The 6,288-nt window shown below is 36.5% G+C and overlaps 1 long non-coding RNA gene across 1 annotated transcript in view; it reads left to right on the forward strand.

Annotated features, from left to right (window-relative positions):
• LOC115802445 (uncharacterized) overlaps positions 1-6,288 on the forward strand; it is a 133,984-nt gene that overhangs the window by 84,725 nt on the left and 42,971 nt on the right. The gene's annotated exons all lie outside the window — the stretch shown is intronic.

A 6,288-nucleotide genomic window follows, 5' to 3' on the forward strand; every position in this document is an offset into this window, starting at 1 on the left:
CACGTCAATCTAGCAAGTATATTTCATAAATGCTTAAGAAGAAAAGGAGTTTACGGAATAATCTGTTCTCATAATTCTCATTATTGTCTTTCACTAAATCCAACTGAAATCTAGATACACACATTTCAAAGGTGAACACAGTATACACATACATCTCTCATAACCCTGTTTCTTCTTCCATGTGCTCATTACTTAGGAATACCCTAAATGAAAATTCAAATTAAGTTTTTGGTTCCCCTCTTATAAATAGAATTAGCACCATCACAGAAATTAACATTCCCAGATATACAAATCATAATGCAGTACTCCTTTTAATTCATATCTTCTCATGGAAAATGTCACCACTTTTTTCTGTCTCACTCTGATATTTCAAATCTTCTTAAAACTATTATCAGCAAAGTGAATTAGATGTAAACTCCCACATACACGAGTATTATTATGGCAGTCTACATTTTTAAAAATGATAATGGCAAAAAACAAGGAACTTTATTGCAAAATACAGTGTTCTTTATGCAAAACCCACAGACCTGGGTTCAAGTCATAGTTCCGTGTGTTATTTAGCAATCACTTAACATCTCTGACTTATTTTCTTCAAATGAAAATGAGGATATTTTTGCCTACTTCATAACATTGTTATCAGATGAGAAATAATAGCAGTTGTGCTATTTTTAAAGCCTATGTTTTCAAATGCCATAAAGAGACTAAGAATGAAAGACAATAACAATGACTTTGAGATGAGCTTATTCCTGTAACCTACTTCACCTTTTTATCAGATATATTTGATAGATATAAGAAGGTCAATGACTGATTCTAAATTTCCACAAAATGTGCCCTTATTTCAAAATGTGACCATAGAAAGAAATCAGTAAAGATATCCAATTCTAAATCTTTAAAGTAACATAGAAACTAAGTACTGCGTTGGTTAATGGTAGTGGAGTAGGTAATGAAAATATCATTATAATAGCACCAAATTACTTCAAGGTCAAAAACTTTATGCAAATTCATAGCTTACTCACAGACAGGCAACCTGGTAAAACAGAAAGAGTGGACTGGGATTTGAAGACCTTCATTCCAACCACTTAATTAACTATGTGAAGATGGGCAGATCATTTGAACTATCTGGTCCTCAGATTTTCCACCTATAAAACCTTCCAGAGTTTTAGGATTTGGTGATTTAGTATAACCCAGGGATAGGGAAATTCTCTGTGGCTACTGATGAAAGGTGATTAATGTATTTCTTCCTCATTGTTCAGTTCTAGTTAACATACTTTTATTCAGCACTGATTATGTGCAAAAGGCTCTACTAGGAATTCTGTGTAGTTAAAATATTAACAAAATGCATTTCCTGTCTTGTCAGAACTTGTGATCTGTCTAGAAGGAGAGGCAACCATGATGCCAGTTAGAATTTTAACTCCTTGTACGGTCACAAATCAAGGCCTGTGGGAGCGCTAGGTGAAGAGATAGGGGAAAGAAGACAAAGAGAAGATGGCATTGGCTGAATTTTGAGGTCTAAATCCATTTCAACAAGCAAGTTTGTCAGGAGAAGGCATTCCAGGTTGAATAACAGACTTGAGCAAATGCACCATCAGAGAAGCTCTGGGAAAACACTGTGCATTTTTCTGTAGCGTACCAAGTATGAGAGTGAGTGGTTAAAGTTAAAGCAGCAAAAGTGGGTTCTTTTCAGATTGTGGGAGAACTCAGCAGTAACCCTGGTAGGAGCCTTTTCTGTGTTTTACAGAGAATAAATATGAGTGACGTCAGATAGAAACCAACGTGACCTGGCAGATGATTAGACATGGACATCAAGTGAGAGGAATAAGTCAAAATATGCCCCAACACAGCGCATTAATGAAGCCAGTCTGCTCTATTTACGTGTTCTGTTGTTGTCTTACTTTGTTTTATTGAAGGTGAAATGTTTGTGCAAAACCAAGTGGAAGTCCCTGTTCAGCAGGCAGTTGCTCTTGTGTGTGAGGACCTTGGGAGAACATTCTAAATAGCAGGTGCAGACGTTTGTATCATCCCTAGTGAGGAATTAGAAGCATTGGGATTAGATGAGTTATTCAAGTAAGAAAGTAAAGAAGGTCAATGACTGATTCTAACTCCCTACAAAATGTGCTCTGATTTCTAAAGGTGACCCTAGAAAGGGAAGTCTGTAAAAAATACAAAGGTCAAATGGGATGGAAGCAGGATAGTAAGGGATCATGAAAGCTAAGGAAGTGACAGTTGTTTTTTTTTAAATCAGTACTTACCCACCATGTGCCAAACACTGTGTTAGTCTCTTGAGATACATAAACCAAGTAAATTCTCATAATCTTGAGAACTAAGTATGTTTATCACAATTTATAGATAAAGAACTGAGCACAGAGAGATTAGACATAGCATAAGAAGTAAATGGAAAGTCTGGATTCAAATACAGGTAAGTCTGATTCTTATAATTATTTTACCTCTATAACTTTTAATATACGCTAGGGGAGAGTTTCAAGGAGAATGTAACTGGCAGTGTCATGTGAGCTCAAACAGGATAGACGCTCACAAGAACATTTAACACTAAGCGGTCACTTAATGTTAATACAGATCATTTCAGTGATCTATATGAAAGTAGTCTCTGTAAAACATAGTATATAAAGGCCAATGGAATAGAAAAATTCTAAAGGTTGGTTCAAGGAAAGTGAGAAAATAAAAGTAGTTGAACCCTACTGAGAAGTTTAATGAAGGAAAGAGAAGGTAGTGCAAAGATTTAAGAAGGTTGAGGAATGCGTATTTGGTTGAATGGTTGGTTCATTTTTTTTTTTAGTAAGGAAAGACTTGAACATGCTTATAAGCTTAAGGGAGAGATCCAGAGGAGAAAGAACACTCAAATTATTGAGAAAAAAATGGATGGAGAAAGGCCCTACAGGAGGTAATAGGAAATAGAGTCAATAGCATGCCTTAAAGAGAAAGCAGCTAGTTCATCTAGAAAAGAAACAATAGTGATTTACAGAGAAATGTATTTGATAGGGAGAAATGTAAGAGAACTTGCAGCAGATGTCCTATATCTTCTCCAAGAAGGAAGACGCAAAGTCACCCCTTAAGGCAGGTAGTGTCTGGTTGTGTGGACTACAAAAGGTTTGGAATCCTTCCCACAGAGGGAAGCCATAGGGAAGAGTCAAATAGAGATGAACAAAAGAATTTCCGTTCAACTCAGAGTGTATACTAATAATAGAGTAAAAATGTTTAGTTGAGCCAATTGGCACAATTTTGTGACTTTTTTGGTAACACTTATCCACCCAGTAATGAGATCAGAGAAATTGTACCATGCTGTTTTCCAGGTGAGGCTTAGGAAAGTCAAGGTGACGGTAGAGCAAAGGGACTTCTTGATGCTAATGAGAAGCTACACCAAACGGTGGGCAATTGATCCAGGCTGGGCCTAGATGAAACTAAAACAAAAAGGGTTAAAGGAATTAAAGATATGACCAGTGTGAAGAACAGATTCATTATGAGTAAGAGGAAAAGAAAAAAAATTGGTGGTTATGGTCACAGAAGGGAATTTCCAAATCAAGATTCTAGAAATGATATAGTTTTGAGTGATCATTGTTTTTACACTTTCACTTAAAGTGCCATTAATGATTATGTCATCCAGCTGTCCTGCTTTACTTATTAGAAAATGGAAGGCCAGGAGGTCAAGTGATTTTCTGTCACTCCATGACCCAATGTCAGGGGCAGGATTCAATCCAGGACCTTCTGAGGAGCATTTGGAAATTTTAAGTAACATGGTAACAACCATTAAATCATATTCCCATAAAAAAGAATGGTGGATATAGTCAAGTGATTGGAACCATAATATAGTCACAGTAAAGCATGCAGTATTCATATATTTCCTATTTCAAAACTTGTATTGTGCTATTCCTCCCTCTTTCCTCTTTTGGCTTCCTCTTACAGAAGAGAGAGTATAAAAGTTTTGCCCAGATTAAATTAACAGCTCCCTCATTAGGCACTGGGAGAAGAACTAAGCTTTAAGGAAAGTGCTACTGACGGCCATCCTGGATTTCACTGTAAATGGCATCAGTTTATTTCAGAGTGACAGTGTGCATGTCCATGATAGTGTATGGGTTCTACCATTTTAGCTTCTTCCACATTTTGTATATGTTGAAAAGACTCCTTTCTCTTGATTATTGGCATGGGTTTTTAATCTTAAACTATAGTAAAATGTAATTGGAATGTTTAGGAATAGGAGGGAAATTGTGTTACTTTAAAGTCCTGTTTAAACAAAATTAATCCAACAGAAATTCATTATTCATATCTTAGTATTCATCCCTCTTATGACCTTCAGGAAAGAATATGAGTTTTTAACATAGAAAAAGACATGAAAGATTTAATTTTTCTCCCTCAGAATGGGAGAAAATATTTGCAAATGAAGCAAATGACAAAGGATTAATCTCCAAAATTGACAAGCAGCTCATGCAGCTCAATAACAAAAAAACAAACAACCCAATCCAAAAATGGGCAGAAGACCTAAATAGACATTTCTCCAAAGAAGATATAGAGTGCCAACAAACACATGAAAGAATGCTCAACATCATTAATCATTAGAGAAATGCAAATCAAAACTACAATGAGATATCATCTCACACCAGTCAGAATGGCCATCATCAAAAAATCTAGAAACAATAAATGCTGGAGAGGGTGTGGAGAAAAGGGAACACTCTTGCACTGCTGGTGGGAATGTGAATTGGTACAGCCACTATGGAGAGCAGTATGGAGGTTCCTTAAAAAACTACAAATAGAACTACCATATAACCCAGCAATCCCACTACTGGGCATATACCCTGAGAAAACCATAATTCAGAAAGAGTCATGTACTAAAATGTTCATTGCAGCTCTATTTACAATAGCCAGGAGATGGAAACAACCTAAGTGTCCATCATCGGATGAATGGGTAAAGAAGATGTGGCACATATATACAATGGAATATTACTCAGCCATAAAAAGAAACAAAATTGAGTTATTTGTAGTGAGGTGGATGGACCTAGAGTCTGTCATACAGAGTGAAGTAAGTCAGAAAGAGAAAGACAAGTACCGTATGCTAACACATATATATGGAATCTAAGAAAAAAAAAGGTCATGAAGAACCTAGGGATAAGACAGGAATAGACACAGACCTACTAGAGAATGGACTTGAGGATATGGGGAGGGGGAAGGGTAAGCTGTGACAAAGTAAGAGAGTGGCATGGACATATATACGTAAAATAGATAGCTAGTGGGAAGCAGCCGCATAGCACAGGGAGATCAGCTCGGTGCTTTGTGACCACCTAGAGGGGTGGGATAGGGAGGGTGGGAGGGAGGGAGACGCAAGAGAGAAGAGATATGGGAACATATGTATATGTATAACTGATTCACTTTGTTATAAAGCAGAAACTAACACACCATTGTAAAGCAATTATACTCCAATAAAGAGGTAAAAAAAAAGATTTACATTTGATGATCTTTTGTTATTACATGTATCATATTCTACCTTGTTAAATATTTTCTTCATTAAGTCTTTAATTAAGTATTTGTGTTACCAGGCCTGTTTGGGGAAACTCACTTTCATTGAGTCCTTTGTAATTTTGTAGATTTTATTTCAAAGTTTCAGTCAAGAAAGTTTATTATTCCTCCCAAGGAATGACTTACCAAGGAGGCAACAAGGGAGCTGTGCTCCTGGACTGGGAGCGGTCACTGGCATTGTTTAGAATTGCTGGTGCGTGATGATAATAACAAGCAAACTGGATTTTGGTCAATTTCATTATTGTCCTTAGGTTCTCTGCAAACAATGCCCTTGCTTACTGCTTATCTCTACGGTGGAGCACTTCCACTCCACCTCCCACCACTTTGGTATGCTACTGAGCTCAAGTTCTTCTTTCTGGAGTTGAAGACTGACTAAAATGGTATTAGAGAAGGAGAATTTTATGATCTAAACTGGGTGTCCACAAACTATGGCATGCAGGCCAAATCTGGCCTTATGCCTATTTTTATAAGTTTAGTTTATTACTTTTATTTAATGTATTCTCTTTGAGTACTTTTGTCCTACAACCATAGAGTTGGATAAAGACTATATACCCTCAAAGCCTAAACTATTTACTATCAGGCCCTTTACAAACAATGTTCCCTGACCCTTGATCAAGAATCAAAGCATTACTTGCTTTGTGGACATGTAAGCAAGACAGTTATTTCACATCCATATTATAGGCCAGTAATTTAACAAGTGTCTTTGTTAAATGTTTACCATTGACCAACATTATATTTACCTTTTAATTTTTCTCTGTTTTGTAG

This window comes from Delphinapterus leucas, chromosome 17 (genome assembly GCF_059928025.1).
Source record: "Delphinapterus leucas isolate spDelLeu-1000000601 "Yukka" chromosome 17, BTC_Dleu_Yukka2, whole genome shotgun sequence".
Classification (NCBI taxonomy): domain Eukaryota; kingdom Metazoa; phylum Chordata; class Mammalia; order Artiodactyla; family Monodontidae; genus Delphinapterus; species Delphinapterus leucas.